Genomic DNA, 24,545 nt, shown 5'->3' with positions numbered 1-24,545 from the left:
GCGTGTGTCATCATCGCCGCAAGGTCAAGCAAGACTGTCTGATCTCCCGCGTGCGGGCAGGCCGTGCACAGCTGTGACTCCCGCAATGGCGGAGCGTGCGAACACACTCGTTCGAGATGATCGACGGATCACCATCAAACAACTCAGTGCTCAACTTGACATCTCTGTTGGTAGTGCTGTCACAATTGTTCACCAGTTGGGATATTCAAAGGTTTGTTCCCGCTGGGTCCCTCGTTGTCTAACCGAACACCATAAAGAGCAAAGGAGAACCATCTGTGCGGAATTGCTTGCTCGTCATGCGGCTGAGGGTGACAATTTCTTGTCAAAGATTGTTACAGGCGATGAAACATGGGTTCATCACTTCGAACCTGAAACAAAACGGTAATCAATGGAGTGGCGCCACACCCACTCCCCTACCAAGAAAAAGTTTAAAGCCATACCCTCAGCCGGTAAAGTCATGGTTACAGTCTTCTGGGACGCTGAAGGGGTTATTCTGTTCGATGTCCTTCCCCATGGTCAAACGATCAACTCTGAAGTGTATTGTGCTACTCTTCAGAAATTGGAGAAACGACTTCAGCGTGTTCGTAGGCACAAAAATCTGAACGAACTTCTCCTTCTTCATGACAACGCAAGACCTCACACAAGTCTTCGCACCCGAGAGGAGCTCACAAAACTTCAGTGGACTGTTCTTCCTCATGCACCCTACAGCCCCGATCTCGCACCGTCGGATTTCCATATGTTTGGACCAATGAAGGACGCAATCCGTGGAAGGCACTACGCGGATGATGAAGAAGTTATTGATGCAGTACGACGTTGGCTCCGACATCGACCAGTGGAATGGTACCGTGCAGGCATACAGGCCCTCATTTCAAGGTGGCGTAAGGCCGTAGCATTGAATGCTAAAAGATTGGGGAATAACCTGGTGTATTTCAATGCTGAATAAAACAACCCCTGTTTCAGAAAAAAAATGTGTTGCATTACTTATTGAACTGCCCTCGTATATGTGACCTAGTAGATAGTGTCGGAAGTTCCACGCGGCTTTTCGCGGATGATGCTGTAGTATACAGAGAAGTTGCAGCATTAGAAAATTGTAGCGAAATGCAGGAAGATCTGCAACGGATAGGCACTTGATGCAGGGAGTGGCAACTGACCCTTAACATAGACAAATGTAACGTATTGCGAATACATAGAAAGAATGATCCTTTATTGTATGATTATATGATAGCGGAAAAAACACTGGTAGCAGTTACTTCTGTAAAATATCTGGGAGTATGCGTGCGGAACGATTTGAAGTGGAATGATCATATAAAATTAATTGTTGGTAAGGTGGGTACCAGGTTGAGATTCATTGGGAGAGTCCTTAGAAAATGTAGTCCATCAACAAAGGAGGTGGCTTACAAAACACTCGTTCGATCTACATTTGAGTATTGCTCATCAGTGTGGGATCCGTATCAGGTTGGGTTGACGGAGGAGATAGAGAAGATCCAAAGAAGAGCGGCGCGTTTCGTCACAGGGTTATTTGGTATGAGAGGTAGCGTTAAGGAGATGTTTAGCAAACTCAAGTGGCAGAGTCTGCAAGAGAATATATTGCTTCCCCCTACTTATACCTCCCGAGGAGATCACGAATGTAAAATTAGAGAGATTCAAGCGCGCACGGATGCTTTCCGGCAGTCGTTCTTCCCGCGAACCATACGCGACTGGTACCGGAAAGGGAGGTAATGACAGTGGCACGTAAAGTGTCCTCCGCCACACACCGTTGGGTGGCTTGCGGAGTATTAATGTAAATGTAGATGTAGATTGGCTAGTTCAAACTGTTCACTGAATTTCAAGTGCACGTTCCCATCTTCTGCCATGTATGGCATTATCCTTTAATAAAGAACCAAATGTGAGATAGTACAGTACTGGTACTCCAAGAAAATTTACACCCGAAAAACCACACTGAAAAGCTTAATATCAGATGGGACCTACTTCATTGTGAATCTGGAAAAAACCGATGTGCACCTCAAGGCCAATTATGCATTTTAGTATGGTTTACGAAATTCCGATGCTTTTGGAATATCCTCTGATACTGCTTTTATGGCGTAATGTAAGCTCTCTTAGTGCTTTATACATGCGAATATGCGGGCTTCCTGCACCACTGCAGCTGCCCCCGCGCACTAATGCCTGTTTTCTGGCGCCCTCTGGCAACTGCTAAATCGAATCTATTTCTAACAGTCTCGTGATAGTATTGCGAACCGTGGTTCGAAAAGCGGTACTTTCAAAGTAAATTTCTTTTTACACAAGATGAATTATGTTACATGTGAGAAAGTGGGATGAATTTCCCTTGTTGCTTGCTCCAACTACCATTCCGCGTTCAGAGTCTGTTAATTCCCGTCGTGCGACCATAATCACGTCGGAAACCTTCTTACATGAATCACCTGAATACAAATGATAACTCCGCCAATGCACTGCCCTTTTATACCTTTTGTACGCTATACTACCGGCATCTGTATATGTGTATATCGCTGTCCCATGTCTTTCGTCGCCTCAATGGATAGTGTTCACGTACTCAGTCGTAATATGTCGAATATGCATATCTACATCTACGTAGATACTACGCAAGCCACCGTACGCTGCGTATCGGAGGATATACCTCCTGTTCACTCGCATATAGAGCGAGGGAAAAACGACTGTCTGTACGCCTCCGTATGAGCCGTAACTTCTTGTATCTTATTCTCGTGGTCCTTAGGCGCGATATGTATTGGCGGCAGTAGAATCGTTCGGCAGTCAGCTTCGACTGCCGCTCCTCAAAATTTTCTCAACAGTGTTTCTCGAAAAGAACGTCGCCTTTCCTCCAGGGCTTCCCGTTGGAGTTCCAGAAGCACCTCCGTAACATTTAACGTTGTTTGAACCTACCAGTAATAAATCTAGCTGTCCGCCTCTGAGTTGCTTCGACGTCTTCCTTCAATCCGACCTGGTACGGATTCCAAACACTCGAGCAGTACTCAAGGATAGGTCTCACCAGCGTCCTATATGCGGTCTCCTTTACAAGTGAACCACTCTATCCTAAAATTATCCCAATAAACCAATAAACGGAAGTCGACCATTCGCCTTCCCTACCACAGTTTTCACGTGCTCGTTCCACCTCATATCGCTTTGCAACGTTACGCCCAGATATTTAAACGACTTGATTCATCCGCATTAACTTATATTTTTCCACATTTCGGGCTATCAGCCATTCATCACACCAACTGGAAATTTCGTCTAAGTCGCCTTGAATCTCCCTACAGTCATTCAAATTCGGCAGCTTACCGTATAGTGGAAACGACTGTTTCCGGGTCTGTGCTTATTAGGATTATTTGGTTGTTTAATCATCATCTACTTGCCCCTTCATTCGTAACCATAACATTCAAACACCCTTTATGTTGTGGGAAGTAATGCTTCTATAACACTCCCTTGGGGTACACGTCCAAGGCTACCTCCTAATTCTCAGTATTTCTCTCCCGTTACCTGCCCAAAGAGCCGTGCATGTAAAAGCGCCTCTTTCAGGGTGTGGAGGTACGCTGCGACGAAGTTCGGTGTGCCTACAAGCCTGGACGTGGTTTTTAGGCCGTTTCCCACATTTCATTAGGTGAATACCGGGCTGGTACCCAAGTCCCCCCTTAGTTACACGATTCGCAAACATTCAGAAAGCTATCGCTCAGTTTTAAATGGCTAATACCACACGCAGGCAGTTGGGTTGCACATATTCCGCCCTGGGAAGAGGGGGTTGAAACGGGGTGGCGACAAGAACGGCATCCGGCGACCCGTAAAATTATCTACGCCAAATCTTTTACTAACCACGCCGACTCTGCGCCAGTGCATGACTAAGACACAAGGAAAAGAATAATGTTTGTCTGCTTTAATGGTTGGTTCAAATGGCTCTGAGCACTATGCGACTTAACTTCTGAGGTCATCAGTCGCCTAGAACGTAGGACTAATTAAATCTAACTAACCTAAGGACGTCACACACATCCATACCCGAGGCAGGATCCGAACCTGCGACCGTAACGGTCGCTCGGCTCCAGACTGTAGCGCCTAGAACCGCACGGCCACTCCGGCCGGCGTCTGCTTTAAGAATGGCGTTAATGGCAAGGAATGTAAGGGCACTAAAGGGGAACTACGATGCGTTAGAGGAAGCAGCAAGAGAAGTAGGTGTAGAAGTAAACATAAACAAAACAAAGTATATGGTGATCGGGGAGCCCAATATACACGGACAAAAGAATTCAATAGTAACGAGTTGGAAAGAATATGAAAGAGTGAACATTTATAATTTTCGGTTTTTTAATAACGGAGGACAATAAAGTAGCAGTAGGAATTCAAGAAAGGATAGCGAGTGGAAATCGTTGCTATTTTGCCTTGCAGAATGTATTTAATTCCAGGAATGTTAGTAGGAATACAACAATTAAAATATACACGACCATATTAATACCTATAGTAATATATGGATTAGAAGGCTGACTATTGACATTAAAGGAGGAGAACTGGTTATTGAGATGGGAAAGAAAATTTTTGGAGCAGTGAGAGAGGAAGATGGCTGGAGAATAAGGACAAATGTAGAACTACAAACACTTTTTGGACAGATGGATATTGTTGTTAAAATTACGCAGGGAAGAATAAGATGGGCAGGACATGTACAGAGAATGCCAGAAACTCTGAGTGTCAAAGTTTTCATGGGAAAACCTGACGGGAGAAGAAGAGATAGACCAAGAAAAGGTGGCTGGACGTTATGGAAGAAGATCTAAAGGCGATGGGAATAACAAATTGGAGAAAAAAAGGCGATGGACAGAGAAGAATGGAGGCTGGTGATACAGGAGGCCAAGGTTCTTCAAGGACTGTAGAGCCAACCTAGAAGGAGGACGTGCTGTGTAATGTTTGCCAAGAAATCTTAATCAGTGCAAGAGAGTATCGGCAACCACTGGCAGGGTCGTGCATCTCGCAGCAGCGAAGCGAGTGGTTGTGTCATGGGCGGTACCGGGCACGCGGAGAGACCTGTTTGCTCGCCGCAGACAGTAGCCGTGGCTGGGCCGCGCCGTGCCGTGAACCTTGACCCCGCACCTCGTGCAGCCTGCCTGCCCCCTTCGTCTCCACTACGGCGGGTGCTGTCTACCGCCCTACATTAACATGGGAGCGGCGCTGTTGCGTGGCTCGTCACACTTGTCTTAAATGAATATCTTTGAAACATGTGTTCACTTGCTGACCCACAGAGCCTATTGACTCACATTACTACCACCACCAGCACCTAGAGTTTACGTACTTCACCTTATGTTCAGAGGTCAAATATTGCTTGTAAAAATTGCAGCACCGAGAAGGTGGCATGTGATTGTATTTTTTTTTGTTTGTTTTGCTTTAGGGCGCAAAAATAACCAGGGTCATACGTGCCCATAACCATTGAAAACGAAGAAAAAAAGGAGTTAAAAGCGACTACACGTTAGGCACAATCGACGGAAGGAAAGAACCTTAAAACAGGTACTTAGAGAAATGTTTACAAAGTACGCCATAGAGAAACAGAGGTCCTGAACTAAAGATTAAATGTCCTTCGCCATATTGCTACACGGATACAAAGTAGAACGCAGTCTACAGCCCACGCGTCGTTCACTAAAACCGCCGATAACTCAGCGTAAACATAAATTGGAACGTAGTGGTTAAAAAAAAGGGCGTTCCGTCAGGAAATGGCGAACCTTCAAAGGTTGAGGGCAATGACCACAAAGTGGCGGGAAGCACTACTTAACAAATGGCTTTGACTAAAAAGACAGTGCCCAATACGCAACCTAGCTAAAATGATCTCCTCACGGCGAGAGGGCGGAGAGGAGGTCGTCCAAACTCCTGGGAGAGGTTTAATTTCCCTTTGTAACAACAACGACGTTGTACTATTATACATATAAATAATATTTTTTCCATCTGATTTTTCGTTAAACTTGTGTAATTGATTTTCTGATTTCATTTCTTTTTTGTTTCATGCCATTGTGTTAAGAAAACTGTAAATAAGTTTCAATGTGAAGATTAATGTTTATGTCAAATGTCAAGTAATATTGTGATAGAATTGAAATGTAACAAATTTTGGAACTGTTGTAAGATGTTTAAAATTGTAATTGTGCGTCTGGTGCATACGTAGGCAATGTGTTAGGATATGTAGAATGCAAAACCTCGGGTGAATACCCTGTCTGTAAGGGAGCGGTAAAAGGTGGATGGCAGGCGAGCGCGGGAAAATGGTTTGGTTGGTTGGTTTGGGGAAGGAGACCAGACAGCGTGGTCATCGGTCTCATCGGATTAGGGAAGGATTGGGAAGGAAGTCGGCCGTGCCCTTTCAGAGGAACCATCCCGGCATTTGCCTGGAGTGATTTAGGGAAATCACGGAAAACCTAAATCAGGATGGCCGGACGCGGGATTGAACCGTCGTCCTCCCGAATGCGAGTCCAGTGTCTAACCACTGCGCCACCCCGCTCGCTGCGGGAAAATACACACGGACACTGCACGGCACAACGGGCTCAACAGTTAGTTGGAGTTTGGCATTGGTCTGAGCAACACCTTCTGGAGCGAGGAGGCTCTCCTGGAAGACGTAGTTTCACTGAGCCTCGGGTATACTGTTCCAACGCCCACACAGCATGGCAAAATTCCATAGGCACTAAATGGAAAAGTATTGCGACGCTAAGAAGAATTAAAGTGCCGATACGTCAAGAGCCATAGCTGTGGTTGTATGTGTGCTCTGTGCCTCGCCATCTCTCCGCTCGCCAACCGCCGCATCGATACAAGCAGGTTGAAACTTTTAGTACTGTATTCGTATGGTCCATAGAGTGAACTGTTCAATAATAACCTCAATTTTACCAGAAATTTCCCCTCATTTAATTATCCTCACAACTAACCTAGACTGGGTCCTTTCCAAATGTTGTGCAATCCGAGTGTCCCGAAATGAAAAATTAAATTCTGTGTTAATAATAATTACTTGCAGACCTAGCTATGTTAGAATGGTGTTTAAAGAACTGTTTTGTTAATGAACCAGTAAATGAATAACGAAGGTCTAGTTGAAAGATAACTTTAATATTGATATAGTAATGAAGTTTAATTATTTCGAGACAGATATAAAGATATTTAAATGAGCAGTAAATAAGATGAAAAGAGTAGTAACTTATATACTGGAAATCTTGAACGCATAATAAATTCAGTAATCAATTTTTTTTAATACAGTGATCATAACAGTTTCAGAGTGTCTCCCCCCCCCCCCCCTTGCTTTCATTCATTTGAATTTTGAAGTGTTCTAAATTGGTTTGACCAGCAAAAGTTAAAGTCAATATAAAAGCCAAAATTTATCAGTGTTTTATCTTTATCAAAATTGACATTTTGTGTGTGGCTTGAAAGTGCTATTTCTAGGGTAACCTATGCCCGACTTTAATCAGATCAATAGACAGTACGAAGTTTTGTAGTATACACTATAGTGTAGTGTTGTGTATTATGGTTTTTCTATATCAGTACAGAACCTGAAACTATCAGTTCAATAGATTTTCTGGTTCTAAAATTCTACTATATTATGCAGTGTTACTACTCGTTGTTTTGCATGAATATCTACCAACTTGTACAGGGAAGAAACTCAGTTAATGCCTAATTAGGCTGGCGACCGTATTATTATTAAATTGGTAGCATCTTCAGTGTTGCTTTTGGTCCATCCTGACGCGTAGTTGCATTTCGGGCTTGCTTGACGGATCAGTGTTATTACATAGTGTGTGTAAGTCTGATTTGCCACCATTCAGGTACACGCGGTCGATATCTGTAAGAAAATCCTTTCTCATAAGGTGAACCCCGCTCAATTACCATAGCACAGGCTTTAACGAGTACTGTGTGCCCCACGCGCACGTTACACCTTGTAATGAAATTTATTCCGCAGATTAGGGATATGACAATACACAAATAATTAAAATTACAGAACTGTACATGGACACTGAGCGTGAGAATTCAGTTGGGACTGAAGTCAGAGCGTGCTGCAATCAGAGCCTCTAGACGACATGTCATGGAATCAGAAAGGACTTGGATATACTGTTGGGCAACACACTGCTAAGCGGTTTGCAGGCGCGTTAGCAATGTATCGACAGTGGTTGCAGGAGGACCAGAATGAACAAGTAGCCGACCGACCATATCCGACATATGTCCGATGGCAATATCTCAGGCTATCGTGCAGGCAAGTCAGGCAGTGGTAGCCGTTGTTCTTCGATGAGGGCTCTTTCACATTTCTCACCGCTTTTGGCGTGTCATAGTGCCGATGAAATTCACTGATGGAAAAACAAATCGCAAAACCAAGAAGGCGTTGCGTAACGTAAACGAAAGTTGGTTGGCATGTTTCTACAGCTAAAAGATGATTCCAGTTAAAATTTCGCGCTAGTAGCGCCACTATGAGGACGCGAATCAGGTTTGCTTTAAATCACGCTGTAACGGTCGTGAGAGTTAGTTCCCATTGGGACTGGACGTGGTGAGTCAATGTTAGTCTAAATTTAGAAGACAAAGACGCTATTATCAGCACCACATTGAATTTGAACGAAGTCCTGTAATAGGGCTAAGAGATCCTGGATATTCCTTCTGCGACACTGCAGAAAGATTTGGCAGGAGTGTAGCCACTGTACATAATTGCAGGCAGCGGAGGTCACGAGAATCTATGGTCGCGAGAGGGCCGACCCTTGTGGCCGAGAGGTTCTAGGCGCATCTATCTACATCTGCATCCATACTCCGCAAGCCACCTGGCGGTGTGTGGCGGAGGGTACTTTGAGTACCTCTATCGGTTCTCCCTTCTATTCCAGTTTCGTATTGTTCATGGAAAGAAAGATTGTCGGTATGCCTCTGTGTGGGCTCTAATATCTCTGATTTTATCCTCATGGTCTCTTCGCTAGATATACGTAGGAAGGAGCAATATACTGCTTGACTCCTCTATGAAGGTATGTTCGCAAAGCTTCAACAAAAGCCCGTACCGAGCTACTGAGCGTCTCTCCTGCAAAGTCTTCTACTGGAGTTGGTCCATCATCTCCGTAACGCTTTCGCGATTACCAAATGATCCAGTAACGAAGCGCGCTGCTCTCCGTTGGATCTTCTCTATCTCCTCTATCAACCCTATCTGGTACGGATCCCACACTGGTGACCAATATTCAAGCAATGGGCGAACAAGTGTACTGTAACCTACTTCCTTTGTTTTCGGATTGCATTTCCTTAGGACTCTTCCAATGAATCTCAGTCTGGCATCTGCTTTACCGACGATCAACATTATATGACCATTCCATTTTAAATCACTCCTAATGCCTACTCCCAGATAATTTATGGAATTAACTGCTTCCAGTTGCTGACCTACTATATTGTAGCTAAATGATAAAGGATCTTTCTTTCTATGTATTCGCAGCACATTACACTTGTCTACGTTGAGATTCAATTGCCATTCCCTGCACCATGCGTCAATTCGTTGCAGATCCTCCTGCATTTTAGTACAATTTTCCATTGTTACAACCTCTCGATATACCACAGCATCATCCGCAAAAAGCGTCAGTGATCTGCCGATGTTATCCACAAGGTCATTTATACACTCCTGGAAATGGAAAAAAGAACACATTGACACCGGTGTGTCAGACCCACCATACTTGCTCCGGACACTGCGAGAGGGCTGTACAAGCAATGATCACACGCACGGCACAGCGGACACACCAGGAACCGCGGTGTTGGCCGTCGAATGGCGCTAGCTGCGCAGCGTTTGTGCACCGCCGCCGTCAGTGTCAGCCAGTTTGCCGTGGCATACGGAGCTCCATCGCAGTCTTTAACACTGGTAGCATGCCGCGACAGCGTGGACGTGAACCGTATGTGCAGTTGACGGACTTTGAGCGAGGGCGTATAGTGGGCATGCGGGAGGCCGGGTGGACGTACCACCGAATTGCTCAACACGTGGGGCGTGAGGTCTCCACAGTACATCGATGTTGTCGCCAGTGGTCGGCGGAAGGTGCACGTGCCCGTCGGCCTGGGACCGGACCGCAGCGACGCACGGATGCACGCCAAGACCGTAGGATCCTACGCAGTGCCGTAGGGGACCGCACCGCCACTTCCCAGCAAATTAGGGACACTGTTGCTCCTGGGGTATCGGCGAGGACCATTCGCAACCGTCTCCATGAAGCTGGGCTACGGTCCCGCACACCGTTAGGCCGTCTTCCGCTCACGCCCCAACATCGTGCAGCCCGCCTCCAGTGGTGTCGCGACAGGCGTGAATGGAGGGACGAATGGAGACGTGTCGTCTTCAGCGATGAGAGTCGCTTCTGTCTTGGTGCCAATGATGGTCGTATGCGTGTTTGGCGCCGTGCAGGTGAGCGCCACAATCAGGACTGCATACGACCGAGGCACACAGGGCCAACACCCGGCATCATGGTGTGGGGAGCGATGTCCTACACTGGCCGTACACCACTGGTGATCGTCGAGGGGACACTGAATAGTGCACGGTACATCCAAACCGTCATCGAACCCATCGTTCTACCATTCCTAGACCGGCAAGGGAACTTGCTGTTCCAACAGGACAATGCACGTCCGCATGTATCCCGTGCCACCCAACGTGCTCTAGAAGGTGTAAGTCAACTACCCTGGCCAGCAAGATCTCCGGATCTGTCCCCCATTGAGCATGTTTGGGACTGGATGAAGCGTCGTCTCACGCGGTCTGCACGTCCAGCACGAACGCTGGTCCAACTGAGGCGCCAGATGGAAATGGCATGGCAAGCCGTTCCACAGGACTACATCCAGCATCTCTACGATCGTCTCCATGGGAGAATAGCAGCTGCATTGCTGCGAAAGGTGGATATACACTGTACTAGTGCCGACATTGTGCATGCTCTGTTGCCTGTGTCTATGTGCCTGTGGTTCTGTCAGTGTGATCATGTGATGTATCTGACCCCAGGAATGTGTCAATAAAGTTTCCCCTTCCTGGGACAATGAATTCACGGTGTTCTTATTTCAATTTCCAGGAGTGTATATAATGCGAATACCAACGGTCGTACGACACTCCCCTGCGGCACACCTGAAATCGCTCTTACTTCGGAAGACATTTCTCCACTGAAAATGACATGCTGCGTTCTGTTATCTAGGAACTCTTCAATCCAATCACACAATTGGTCTGATAGTCCATATGCTCTTTGTTCATTAGACGACTGTGGGGAACTGTATCGAACGCCTTGCGGAAGTCAAGAAACACGGCATCTTCTTGGGAACCCGTGTATATGTCCCTCTGAGTCTTGTGGACGAATAGCGCGAGCTGGGTTTCACACGATCGTCTTTTTCGAAACCCATGCTGATTCCTACAGAGTAGATTTCTAGTTTCCAGAAAAGTCATTGTACTCGAACGTAATACGTGTTCCAAAATTCTGGAACTGATCGACGTTAGATATAGGTCTATAGTTCTGCACATCTGTTGGACGTCCCTTCTTGAAAACGGTGATGACCTGTGCCCTTATCCAATCCTTTGGAGCCCGCATCTCGTGGTTGTGCGGTAGCGTTCTCGCTTCCCACGCCCGGGTTCCCGGGTTCGATTCCCGGCGGGGTCAGGGATTTTCTCTGCCTCGTGATGGCTGGGTGTTGTGTGCTGTCCTTAGGTTAGTTAGGTTTAAGTAGTTCTAAGTTCTAGGGGACTGATGACCATAGATGTTAAGTCCCATAGTTCCCAGAGCCATTTGAACCAATCCTTTGGAACGCTACGCTTTTCTAGAGACCTACGGTACATCGCTGCAAGAAGGGGGGCAAGTTCCTTCGCGTACTCTGTGTAAAATCGAACTGGTATCCCATCAGGTCCAGCGGCCTTTCCTCTTTTGAGGGATTTTAATTGTTTCCCTATCCCTCTGTCGTCTATTTCGATATCTACCATTTTGTCATCTGTGCGACGATCTAAAGAAGGAACTACAGTGCAGTCTTCCTCTGTGAAACAGCTTTGGAAAAGGCATTTAATATTTCGCCTTTAGTCTGTCATCCTCTGTTTCAGTACCATTTTGGTCACAGAGTGTCTGGACATTGTGTTTTGATCCACCTACCGCTTTGACATAATACCAAAATTTCTTAGGATTTTCTGCCAAGTCAGTACATAGAACTTTACTTTCGAATTCATTGAACGCCTCTCGCATAGCTCTCGTCACACTACATTTCGCTTCGCGTAATTTTTGTTTGTCAGCAAGGCTTTGGCTATGTTTATTTTTCCTGTGAAGTTCCCTTTGCTTCCGCAGCAGTTTTCTAACTCGGCTGTTGTACCACGGGGGCTCTTTTCCATCTCTTACGACCTTGCTTGGCACAGACTCATCTAACGCATATTGTACGATGGTTTTGAACTTTGTCCACTGATCCTCAACACTATCTGTACTTGAGACAAAACTTTTGTGTTGAGCCGTCAAGTACTCTGAAATCTGCTTTTTGTCACTTTTGCTAAACAGAAAAATCTTCCTGCCTTTTTTAATATTTCTATTTACGGCTGAAATCATCGATACAGCAACCGCTTTATGATCGCTAATTCCCTGTTCTGCGTTAACTGTTTCAAATAGTTCGGATCTGTTTGTCACCAGAAGGTCTAATATGTTATCGCCACGAGTCGGTTCTCTGTTTAACTGCTCAAGGTAGTTTTCATATAATGAACTTAAAAAGATTTCACTGGATTCTTTGTCCCTGCCACCCGTTATAAACGTTTGAGTCTCCCAGTCTATATCCGGCAAATTAAAATCTCCACCCAGAACTATACTCGCTGCGTTCTGGATAGCGGTAGTCAGTCAAGCTTCATTTCCAAGTTCCTGATTGATGAGTTAGGTTTAAGAACTATCTACTCGAAATATTTCCCAAATTTTCCTTAAAGTGCTCTGCCGCAACAGCTGCTGAGCCAGGGGACCTATAGAGACATCCAATTACCATATTTGAGCCTGATTTAACCATGACCTTCACCCAAATTATTTCACATTTCGGATCTCCGTCAGTTTCCTTCGATACTATTGTACTTTTTATTGCTATAAACACGTCTCCCCCTTCACTGTCCAGCCTGTCTCTGCGGTATACATTCAAATCTGAGTTTAGAATTTCATTACTGTTTACATCTGGTTTCAGCCAGCCAACTTTCTGTCCCCAATTACTATGTGGGCGTTGTGACCGTTTATTAATGAGAGCAGTTCTGGGACCTTTCTATAGACGCTCCTGCAGTTTACTATTAGCACATTAATATTGTTATTCCCTGTTGCGTTTTGCCTAGTACTACCTTGTCGCGTCTCAGGAGGTGTCTTGTCGGGCCTAGGGAGGGAATTCTCTAACCTAAAAAACCCACATGTGCACTCCACACGCACTCCGCTACCCTAGTAGCCGCTTCCTGCGTGTAGTGCACGCCTGACCTGTTCAGGGGGACCCTACATTTCTCCACCCGATAGCGGAGGTCGAGAAATTTGCACCCCAGATCTCCGCAGAATCGTCTGAGCCTCTGGTTTAAGCCTTCCACTCGGGTCCAAACCAGAGGACCGCGATCGGTTCTGGGAACGATACTGCAAGTAATTAGCTCAGATTCCACCCCGCGAACGAGGCTTTCCGCCTTCACCAACTCCGCCAACCGCCTGTATGAACTGACGATGACTTCTGAATCCAGACGGCAGGAGTCATTGGTGCCGACATGAGCAACAATTTGCAGTCGGGTGCACCCAGTGCTCTCTATCGCCGCCGGCAGGGCCTCCTCCACATCTCGGATGAGACCCCCGGCAAGCAGACAGAGTGAACACTGGCCTTCTTCCCCTACCTTTCCGCTATCTCCCTAAGGGGCTCCATCACCCGCCTAACGTTGGAGCTCCCAATAAACTAATAAACGCCTCCCCCCGTGTGCCTGCTCGGACCTTGCTGAAGGAGCGGCCACATGTCCACTCTCAGGCAGAGCGGGCGATGCCACACGGCCAGCCTCCACATTGACCCTCCGACTCGTGCGCCGCGAACGCCGCTGAACCCGCCACTCCCCTTGGGGAGAGGGTGGCCCAACCGTGCCCGGTACGCGCGAAGATGTCTCGACAGCAGGGACCGTGGGCGAAGCATGTAACACCTGGGGTGTACCATACGACGCACCAGACTCCCCACTGCCGCTACACTCCGAGGCAGCAGCCTGAAGACGGCTGACCGCGGCCATCAACACGCTCAGCTGTCTGCGAACAGTGGCCAGCTCCTCCTGCGTCCGTACACAGCAGTCACACATCCTATCCATCCTAAGAAATGAATTTACTGTAGAGAGTTAATCAACTAACTAGAGTGCTAATTCACTAAAGGCGGCTGATAGCTGATTAAACTGTGGTTACTAGACACTTCTTGTTGAAAAGAATGAAAATAAGCGCTACCTGTCTCTCGACTGTATTCAAAACAAACTCTAGCACTACTGGCACTACAGCTGACTAAAGGGACTCTCTCTGACTATTCAAAACAGACACGAAATCTATGGAACACTATTACTAGTACTCGAAAGTTAAATCTTCCTAAAAGCAAAAACACACGGAAGAAGAAGTGACAAGTAAGAAAAATACAGTTAATGCTTAAATTAACGTAGCTTGCTTGCACAGCAGATATGAAGTAGACGGCAGTTACGACGACACTGACACTGACAGTCCGGAACTGCGCTGCTGTTACGGTCGCAGGTTCGAATCCTGCCTCGGGCATGGATGTGTGTTATGTCCTTAGGTTAGTTAGGTTTAAGTACTTCTAAGTCTAGGGGACGGATGACCGCAGATGTTAAGTCCCATAATGCTTAGAGCCATTTGAACCATTTTGTCGCGAGAGGATCGGGCTCTCGACGAGCACGTGTGTGTGTACAGAGAAGGAAGACCACCGTGTTCACCCTATGGCTCTGGCGCATCGTACTGCAACTGCAGCAGCAATTTGAGAAGCAGTTGGCTCCACAGTGACACAACGAACTGTTCCTTCAAAGACAGCCGCCCTGTAGCGTCCGTTCCATTGACGCCAAACCACCGTGGTATGCGACTTCAGTGGTGTCAACCGAGAGCTCATTCGAGGGCTGGGTGGAGGTCTGTTGTGTTTTCTGATGAAAGCTGGTGCTGCCTCGGTGCCAGTAATGGCGGTATGTTGGTTAGGAGGAGGCCAGTTGAGGGCCTGCAACCATTCTGTCTGCGTGCTAGGTGCACTGGACCCAGTTCCAGAGTTATGGTACGGGGTGCGATTTCGTATGACAGCAGGAGCACTCTCGTGGTTACCCCACTCTCCCTGACTTCAAAATTGTTCGTCAGTCTAGTCATTCGACCTATTGTGCTTCCGTTCATGAATACCATTCCAGCGGATGTTTTCCAACAAGATAACGCTTACCCACATACAGCTCTTGCTTCTCAACATGTGCTACAGAGTGTCGACATGTCACCTGCTCCTCGACAATCACCAAATCTGTCTCCAATCGAGCACATATGGGACATCATCGGACGACAATTCCAGCTTCAGCCACAACCAGCCATAACCGTCGCTGTATTGACCGACTAAGTGCAACCAGCATGGAACTCCTTCCAACAAACCGACATCAGGCACCTGTACAAGACAATGCATGCTTGCATTCAACATTCTGGCGGTTACACCGGTTATTAATGTACCAGAATTTCACTTTCGTAATGAATTATGTTGGTCATACATTAACCTATGACTTTGCAATGTTAATTACTTGAATATGTTATCTAGACAAATGTATTCCCTAAATTTCGTTACCCTACAATAATTACATTTTGGCTTTCCGATTTTTTTCCGTTAATGTATGACACGTGTCCTGCCTGCCGCTTCGGGCTCTTAAAATCTCCCTGGTGTAGCGGTTACTGTTCAAATTGCCCTCAATACGTAAGAGGTGAGATCGCTTGTTGTCAGCGGCGCCCCAAACCATCAAACGTGGCGTTTGTCTGTTATGCCGCTCAACAATTCAATCTGTCCGATTACGTTCACTACGGTAGCGTGTAACACGTACGTGGCCATGACTAGAGGTTAAGTTGTAGCGTGACTCGTCCGAAAACATTTTTCCATTCAGTACGGAAGTGACGGCGTTCATGAGCTGATTGAGGCTTCGACGGTTTCTTGTAAATGGACGCAGGCGCATTGGCATATGTCAGCAGGCGTTGGCGAACCGTCGACGCAAAAAGTTCCACACTCGTTGCTGTAGTCTAACTTCGAGTCAAAACTGTTTAGTCAGTTACCGCCATGCAGAGATGATTTTGGACATCCCACTCTGTGGTCCCATTGTGTAGTCCACTACCCACTTGTCTCTAAAATACGAGTATTCTATCCACTGGTTCCACACACGCATCACTATGGGACAGCGTGCTCTGTACGAGCCACAGTGTTGCGGTACAACAAACCTATTTCCTATAGACCTGTGGTCGGTAAACCTGCGGCTCGTGAGCCACATACCGGTCTCCGCCTCTGTGAGAGTGGCTCTTTCACATAATTCCACGTATGCGGGAGCACGTACAGTGCTAAAGCTCTTCAATCGTCCGAAATTGTACTGAATGCTTTCCAGAAAATTATTTTGAAAAATTAGCTCATGAGCCCAGTCGGAGCTAAATGGTTGCGAAAGAATACTTGACCACTTAGCAACAAATAATGCTGGACAAATTGCGAGTATCATGACGTATACAGGAATTAGCGACCACAAGGCAGTTACTGCTAGGCTGAATACCGTAACATCCACAACCATCAAAAAGAAACACAAAAGGACATATATTTAAAAAAAAAAAAAAGCTGATAAAAATGCTCTTAACGCCTTTTTAAGAGACAATCTCCACTCTTTCCGATCTGACCATCTAAACACAGAAAAGATGTGGAATGATTTCAAAGAGATAGTATCGACGGCAGTTGGGAGATATATACCACTTGAAACGTCCTCTTTGAAAAATTATACATGACTGTGCTTAAACAGAGAGACAATATTTTTTGGCGCAACGCAATCTGACTTTCAAAAATCCCTACAAAAGAATGGCCCTGACCAACATTAACCTATACCTTTCACAAATCACTTACCTCACAAAAATCTTCGTTACTCGAACTACTGCAATACAGCGAGCGCCACTACTGCCAGCTAAATAAAAGATTCAAACTACTGAAGGCACTAACTACTGATAGGGATAGTTAGCAAATGAAAGATTTTGATAGAGAACAAACAATGTATTTACCTCAATAGTGTTCAAAAGTCATTATATATATATATATATATAATCACTTCATGGCATCCAGTCTTACAAATTTACTGTCTCTGTCACAAACTCCGCCATCTCACTCCCCACATCCACCACTGCTGGCGGCTCACCTCCAACTGCGCAACGCTACGCGCTGTTAACAGCCAACAGCCCAACACTACAATAGCGAATATTACAACAATGCCACCCAGCCACAGACTGCACACAGCACAGTCAGTGATTTTCATACAGAGCGCTACGTGGCGTTACCAATATAAAAACCTAGACAGCCTACTTACACAGTTAAATCAATAAGTGAAGGTATCGATCCTCCATGGCACACAAAATGGGTCAGATCGCTGTGGCAGAAGCAACGAAAAAAGCATGCCAAATTTAAAAGAACGCGAAATCCCCAAGATTGGCAAAGTTTTGCAAAAGTTCGAAATATAACGCGTACCTCAATGCGAGATGCTTTTAATAATTTCCACAACGAAACTCTCTCTCGGAATCTGGCAGAAAACCCAAAGAGATTCTGGCCATACATAAAGCACATAAGTGGCAAGAACCAATCAATACCTTCACTGCGCGATAACGACGGTGAAGTCTCTGATGACAATGCCACTAAAGCGGAGTTACTAAACACGGTTTTTCGAAACTCCTTCAGCAAAGAAGACGAAGTAAATATTCCTGAATTCCAATCAAGAACAACTACCAAGATGAGAAACGTAGAAGTAGATATCGTCGGTGTAGCAAAGCAGCTTAAATCACTTAATAAAGCCAAGGCTTCCGGTCCAGATGGTATAGCAATCATGTTCCTCTCAGAGTATCCTGTTACAATAGCTCCATATTTAGCAATTATGTGCAACAGCTCGCTCATAGAAAGATCAGTACCTAAAGACTGGAAAGTTGCTGAAGTCACATCAATACCCAAAAAGGGAAGTAGGAGTAATCAGCTGCATTACAGACCCATATCACTAACGTAGATTCGCAGTAGGGTTTTATAACATACTGTATTCGAACATTATGAAGCCCCTCGAAGGAAGCGATTTATTGACACACAGTCAGCACGGATTCAGAAAACAATATTCTTGTGAAACACAGAAACTCTTTATTCTCATGAAGTAATGAGTGCTGTCGACAGGGGATGTCAAATTGTTTCCATATTTTTAGATTGCCAGAGGGCTTTCGACACCGTTCCTCCCAAGCGTCTTCTAACCAAACTGCGTGCCTATGGAATATCGCCTCAATTGTGCGACTGGATTCGTGATTTCCTGTCAGAAAGGTCACAGTTCGTAGTAACAGACGGAAAGTAATAGAGTAAAACAGAAGTAATATCCGGCGTTCCCCAAGGAAGTGTTATAGGGCCTCTATTGTTCCTGATCTGTATTAAAGACGTAAGATACAATCTGAGTAACCCTCTTACATTGTTTGCAGATGATGCTGTCGTTTACCGGCTTGTAAAGTCGTCAGATGACAAAAACGAATTGCAAAATGATTTCTGTGTAGTGCGAAAAGTGGCAATTGATGCTGAATAAAGAAAAGTGTAAGTTATTCACATAAGTAGTAAAAGAAATCCGCTAAATTTCGATTACGCGATAAGTCACACAAATCTGAAGGCTGTAAATTCAACTAAGTACTTAGGGATTACAATTACAAATAACCTAAATTCCACGATCACATAGATAATGTTGTGGGTAGAACAAACCAAAGACTACGATTCGTTGGCAGAACACTTAGAAGGTGCAACAGGGGAGGCTGCTTACACTACACTTGTCCGCTTTATTATAGAGTATTGTTGTGCTGTGTGGGATCCGCATCAGGTGGGACTGACGGATGACATCGAAAAAGTACAAAGAAGGGCACCTCGTCTTGTATTATCGCGAAATAGGGGAGATATTGCCACAGACATGGTACGTGAATTGGAGTGGCAATCATTAAAACGAAGGCTTTTTTTCGTTGCGACTGGTCTTCTCGTGAAATTTCAATCACCAGTTTTCTCCTCCTATTGCGAAAACATTCTGTTGGCACCAACCTACATAAAGAAGTGATCATCACAATAAAGTAAGAGAAATCAGAGGTTGCACAGAAATATTTAAGAGCTCGTTTTTCCTGCACGACATTCGAGAGTGGGACGGTAGAGAGACAGTTTGAAGGTGGTTCACTGAACCCACTGCCAGGCACTTTATTGTGAATAGTAGAGTAATGACGTAGATGCAGATGTAGCCCTTAAGGCGACAAAAACGCCATGATCAACAACTCATTGCATTTGAACGGGGTTATGCAACAGAGCTACCAGAAGTTCGATGTTCCTTCTGCGATATTTCAGAAAGAACTGGCAGGAATGCAGCCACTGAACTTGATTGCTGGCAGCGTTGGTCACGAGAATGTTCAGCCGCAAGAAGACGGACGGCCGCGTGCCGACACTAGCGAGAGGGAAGACCATCGTGTTTGGCGTATGACTGGCGCATCCTGCAGCAGCAAACTGACCAGCAGTTGGCACCACACAGACAGCAGCTTTCATCTTCCTCCCTTCAACTCCATCCCACGTATCTCCTACGCAGCTCCACCACCCCCAAGGAGACCGGCTCAATAAATTACCCCCAGTGTGGGGGAGACGAAGTTTCTATTGAAGAGCGCCTTTATTCTCCCTGTAGGGTAGCAACAGGGGGCCGCCACTGATGACTGCGATCCTTTCGCCACCAATATAGCATGCATTTATAGCATGTACGTATATACGAGATAATGTTCCCTATGAACTCGGCTGGTCCCTGCCACAGGATTGATTTTCTCGCCCTCCTACGTACCCGTCTTGGCACTGGTGTCCCAGATTCCATGTGGAGTCATCATCGGTGGTTCTGAGAGGCAGCTCGTTATCCCTCAACAATCAGCCATGGTCCTCAAGGTGCTCAAGAATTTAGTGACAACGAATTGTTACAAATCAGGTACTTTAAGGATAGCTCCGAGCCAGACGCCCTGTAACGTGCATTCCACTGATCCCAAACCACCACCATTTGCGACTTCAATGGTGCCAAGCGACAGCTCGTTGGAGGGCAGGGTGGAAGCCAGTTGTTTTCTGATGAAAGCTGGTTCTGCCTCGGTGCCAGTAATGGCTGTGCGTTTGTTAGGCCAGTTGAGGGCCTGCAACCAACCTGTCTGCACATTAGACATACTGGACCTACACCTGGTATTTTGGTATGGGGTGCGATTTCATATGACAGCAGGAGCACTTTCATCGTTATCCCACGCACCCTGACTGCAAAATTGTACATCAGTCTGGTGATTCGACGTGTTGTGCTTCCAATCATGAAAAGCGTTCCAGGGGATGTTTTCCAACAGGATAACATTTACCTGCATATCGCTGTTGCAACTTAATATGATCTACAGAGTTTTGACATGTCGCAATATGATCTACAGAGTTTTGACATGTCGCTTTGTCCTGCTCGATCACAGATCTGTCTCCAATCGAGCGCAAATGGGACATCATCGGATGACAACTCCATCGTCATATACAACCAGCATTAAGAGTCTCACAAGGGAACCTCCCCATCGCAACCCCCTCAGGTTTAGTTATAAGTTGGCAAAGTGGATAGGCCTTGAAAAACTGAACACAGATCAATCGAGAAAACAGGAAGAAGTTGTGTGGAACTATGCAAAAAATAAACAAAATATACAAACTGAGTAGTCCATGCGCAAGATAGGCAACACCAAGGACAAAGTGAGTTCAGGAGCGCTGTGGTCCCGTGGTTAGCGTGAGCAGCTGGGGAACGAGAGGTCCTCGGTTCAAGTATTCCCTCGAGTGAAAAGTTTAATTTTTTATTTTCAGACAATTATAAAAGTTCAGGCACTCACACATAATCAACTTCGCTCTCCAAAATTCCAGGACATGTTCTGATTTGTTTGGACATATGCAGGATTTGACGGTCTACACACGGAAAAATTTGAAAACGTTAAAAAAATGTTTTGACAGAGCAGAGGGAAAACTGTGCGACTGTAAAACTTTTGCATTCATTTGTTGCAGTTAATGTCACAAACTGTTATGTTTTCATGAATGACGGAAAGAACTAGAATTTGCTCGGCAATGTAGAACTTACACTGCTGCTGAGCTGCGACTGGTAAAATATTCGGACCACGAACAATCTATCATTGCTTCAAAAATCTTTTGCAGGGGGAAGAGGGTAGTGTTCATTGCATTTTCTACCGTCACGGAATCATGTGGAAGGCATTCTTGACGGAATGGTTTATAAATCTGTGTTCGCACAGTTTTCCCTCTGCTCTGTCAAAACATTTTTTTAACGTTTTCAAATTTTTCCGTGTGTAGACCGTCAAATCCTGCATATGTCCAAACAAATCAGAACATGTCCTGAAATTTTGGGAGTGATTATCACAACCACAAGAAAACCTAAATCGGGCAAGGTAGAAGAATCTTTTTACCCAAGTGCACAAGTTAGGTGGGTCGACAATATATTCCTGTCATGTGACGCACCTGCCGTCACAAGTGTCGGATTGAATACATCAGACGTGGTTTCCTGTGGAGGAATCGGTTGACCTATGACCGTGCGATCAAATGCTTTCGGTTCCCATTGGAGAGGCACGTCATTTCGTCTACTAATCGCACGGTTTTGCGGTGCGGTCGCAAAACACAGACACTAAACTTGTTACAGTGAACAGAGACGTCGATGAACGAACGGACAGATCATAACTTAGCGAAAATAAAAAAGTAAACTTTTCTCTCGAGGGAAGACTTGAACCAAGGATCTCTTGTTTCGCAGCTGCTCACGCTAACCACGGGACCACAGCGCTCCGGAGCTCACTTTGTCCTTGATGTTGCCTATCTTGCGCATGGACTACTCAGTTTGTATATTTTGCTTATTTTTTTCATAGTTCCACACAACTTCTTCCTGTTTTCTCGATTGATCTATGTTCAGTTTTTCAAGGCCTATCCTCTGTGCCAACTTATAACTAAATCTGAGGGGGGTGCGATGGGGAGGTTCCCTTGTCAGTACTGGCGAAGCAAGTGCAACGGGCGTGGATCTCCATCCAACCAACTGACCTCCGGAACCTGTACCGCCAGAATGTTGGTTGCAAGCATGCACGTTTTGCATGCTTGCAACCAACATTGTGGCGGTTATACTGGTTATTCATGTACCAGCATTTCACATTTGCAGTGGCTTATCTTGCGTTTATATTACTCTGTGATCTTGCAATGGTAATCACTTAAATATTTTACCTAGATAAATGTACTCCCGAAATTTCATTACTATACGTTAATTATTTTTTTGTATTGTGATTTTTTTCCGTCATTGTGTTAGCTGGTACTCGTGGCTATAATATTTGCTTTATTCACAACTGCAGTTTTGGCCTTTGCGCTATTCTAAAAATGACAATGCATCGTGGAAGTCGCAGAGCTACTTGTGCCGTTGATATCGAAGTGAACGTCGACTACAATGGTGCATCAAAGCCGAAAGACAAACTGCGGTATAGCAGCGTATCCTGCAGGTAAACCATGGGCAGGCAGACAGGTGTCATAAATATCTTCCGAGTTACTTTAAGATTGACACTTCCGTCTGCACTTGCAATTGAGCTTGGGGATCAGGCAGGCCTGTTGTGTCTGCATCTGTGTTAATTACGGCGGAATGACGGAAAGACTGACATTAAGTATACGCAAAGTGGATCTACGAACACAGATTTATAAACCATTCCGTCAAGAATGCCTTCCACATGATTCCGTGACGGTAGAAAATGCAATGAACACTACCCTCTTCCCCCTGCAAAAGATTTTTGAAGCAATTCTTTCCGTCATTCCGCCGTAAGATGCAACCATGTGGAGCACTACACGTAAATAGGTGACTGATAGATTAGTACAAGCTTATTTCCTGCTGACACTCTGTTTCCGGTAAGATACCAGTTCGCAGAATTTTTGTGACGCCATAACATTCTAATGTACTTATAAGGCTGTGAATTATGTATCTGGAGCAATTTTTCTCCCTTCTGTATGCTGCACTGTTGTAGAAAACTGTCATGCCCAGAACTGTGAGAGCGTTACGCTTGCTAAATTGTACTGACTAAGCGCTAAAGCCGTCATTCTTCTGTAGCACCACATTTCTAAAGCTTCTATTCTCTCCTTCTCTAAATCAGGAAGAGAGACTTCAAGGACAGATCGAGGAGATACATTCATTACGGAAATTCATGGTTTGGCGAGCGGAGGAGAAATCGCTAAACTGCAGCCTTCTTAGTATCAAGGGACGCTGATTTACGATGCCATTTACGCGATCTTGTACACTGCCTCTAATTGGAGCCGGTATAAAGGTTATTAATTTGCCACCATTATTGAGTATGTCTCCTTTATTAGAACGCCTACTGCTGCTCAGCAGAGCTACGATACGACGACTGGAAAACCGCAGATTACACTCTGCCACTAACAGTTGCGCTAAATCAGGGAAGTTGTAGCTGTAATATCTCGTACAGCAATGATTTCTGCTGACTGTTACCTTCGTCTCTTAGCGAGTAGACGTATAAACGGCGCTGTGGGTACAAGTTCCGCATATTCTTGACGGACGAAAACCGTTGGCGTCGAGCTGTACTGCGCCTCCAATTAGGCAGCACGACACGTCCAGTTTTTATGACCGTTCCTTTCATAGAATCACGTAGCCCCATATTTTGTTGGAATACATTACGCGTAGAGAGAAAAGTTGCATGAGTTTTTGTGGAATGTCAACTTTTTTTTCTAAAGAAATTATGCAGGTTGATCAATTTCAGTTAAAAGATTTTGTGTTTTTGACAGTCTTTAGTCTTCGTGAGCATTGTCAACAAAATTTAAATCTTCTCATTGAAATCGTCGGGGCATTCATGGCTACTTAGTAACAGAGCGTCAGACGGCATGCGTTTCATGTTACTCATTTAACGTATATTTAAACAAGCTTTTGACGTTTCATCAACAAGAGCAGCGGTATCCCCAAATTATAGTCAGAACCACGCTAAATCTTTCTCCTACAATGAGCACAATGAATTCATAGTTATATTTAGCGTTAAACGTGTCCCGCCTGCGTTACGCAAGAGAGAGTTCGACGAAGACGTAGCAGTGTGAAGGAATGATTCATGTATCCCAGTTGGCCTTTCCCATGTCAACGAAGATATGAATAGTTTCAGACGTCAGCCAGGTTGGCCGAGCGGTTAAGGCGCCAGACTTAAGTTCTGGTTCCCGAGAGGGAGCGTGGGTTCGAACCCCACACCTGGCAAAATTTTAATAATATAGTGGACAAAAGATTCAAAGAAGAATTGCGTAATAGAAATGGAATTATGCATGGAACGGTAGTAGATGTCAAAATCGGGTGACTTGAAGGCTAAGGATGAACTGAAATCTTTATAGCGAGCAGGACACAG

The 24,545-nt window shown here is 45.4% G+C and overlaps 1 protein-coding gene and 1 non-coding gene across 2 annotated transcripts in view; one reads left to right on the top strand and one right to left on the bottom strand.

Annotated features, from left to right (window-relative positions):
- The window catches only part of LOC126090494 (uncharacterized), a 687,867-nt gene that overhangs the window by 179,437 nt on the left and 483,885 nt on the right, over positions 1-24,545 (bottom strand). The gene's annotated exons all lie outside the window — the stretch shown is intronic.
- Trnal-uaa (transfer RNA leucine (anticodon UAA)) lies at positions 24,318-24,400 on the top strand. The gene has a single exon. It is a non-coding gene; the product is annotated as a tRNA-Leu (tRNA).

This window comes from Schistocerca cancellata, chromosome 1 (assembly GCF_023864275.1).
Source record: "Schistocerca cancellata isolate TAMUIC-IGC-003103 chromosome 1, iqSchCanc2.1, whole genome shotgun sequence".
NCBI classification, from domain to species: Eukaryota; Metazoa; Arthropoda; class Insecta; order Orthoptera; family Acrididae; genus Schistocerca; species Schistocerca cancellata.
This window is presented reverse-complemented; position numbering and strand designations above follow the sequence as displayed.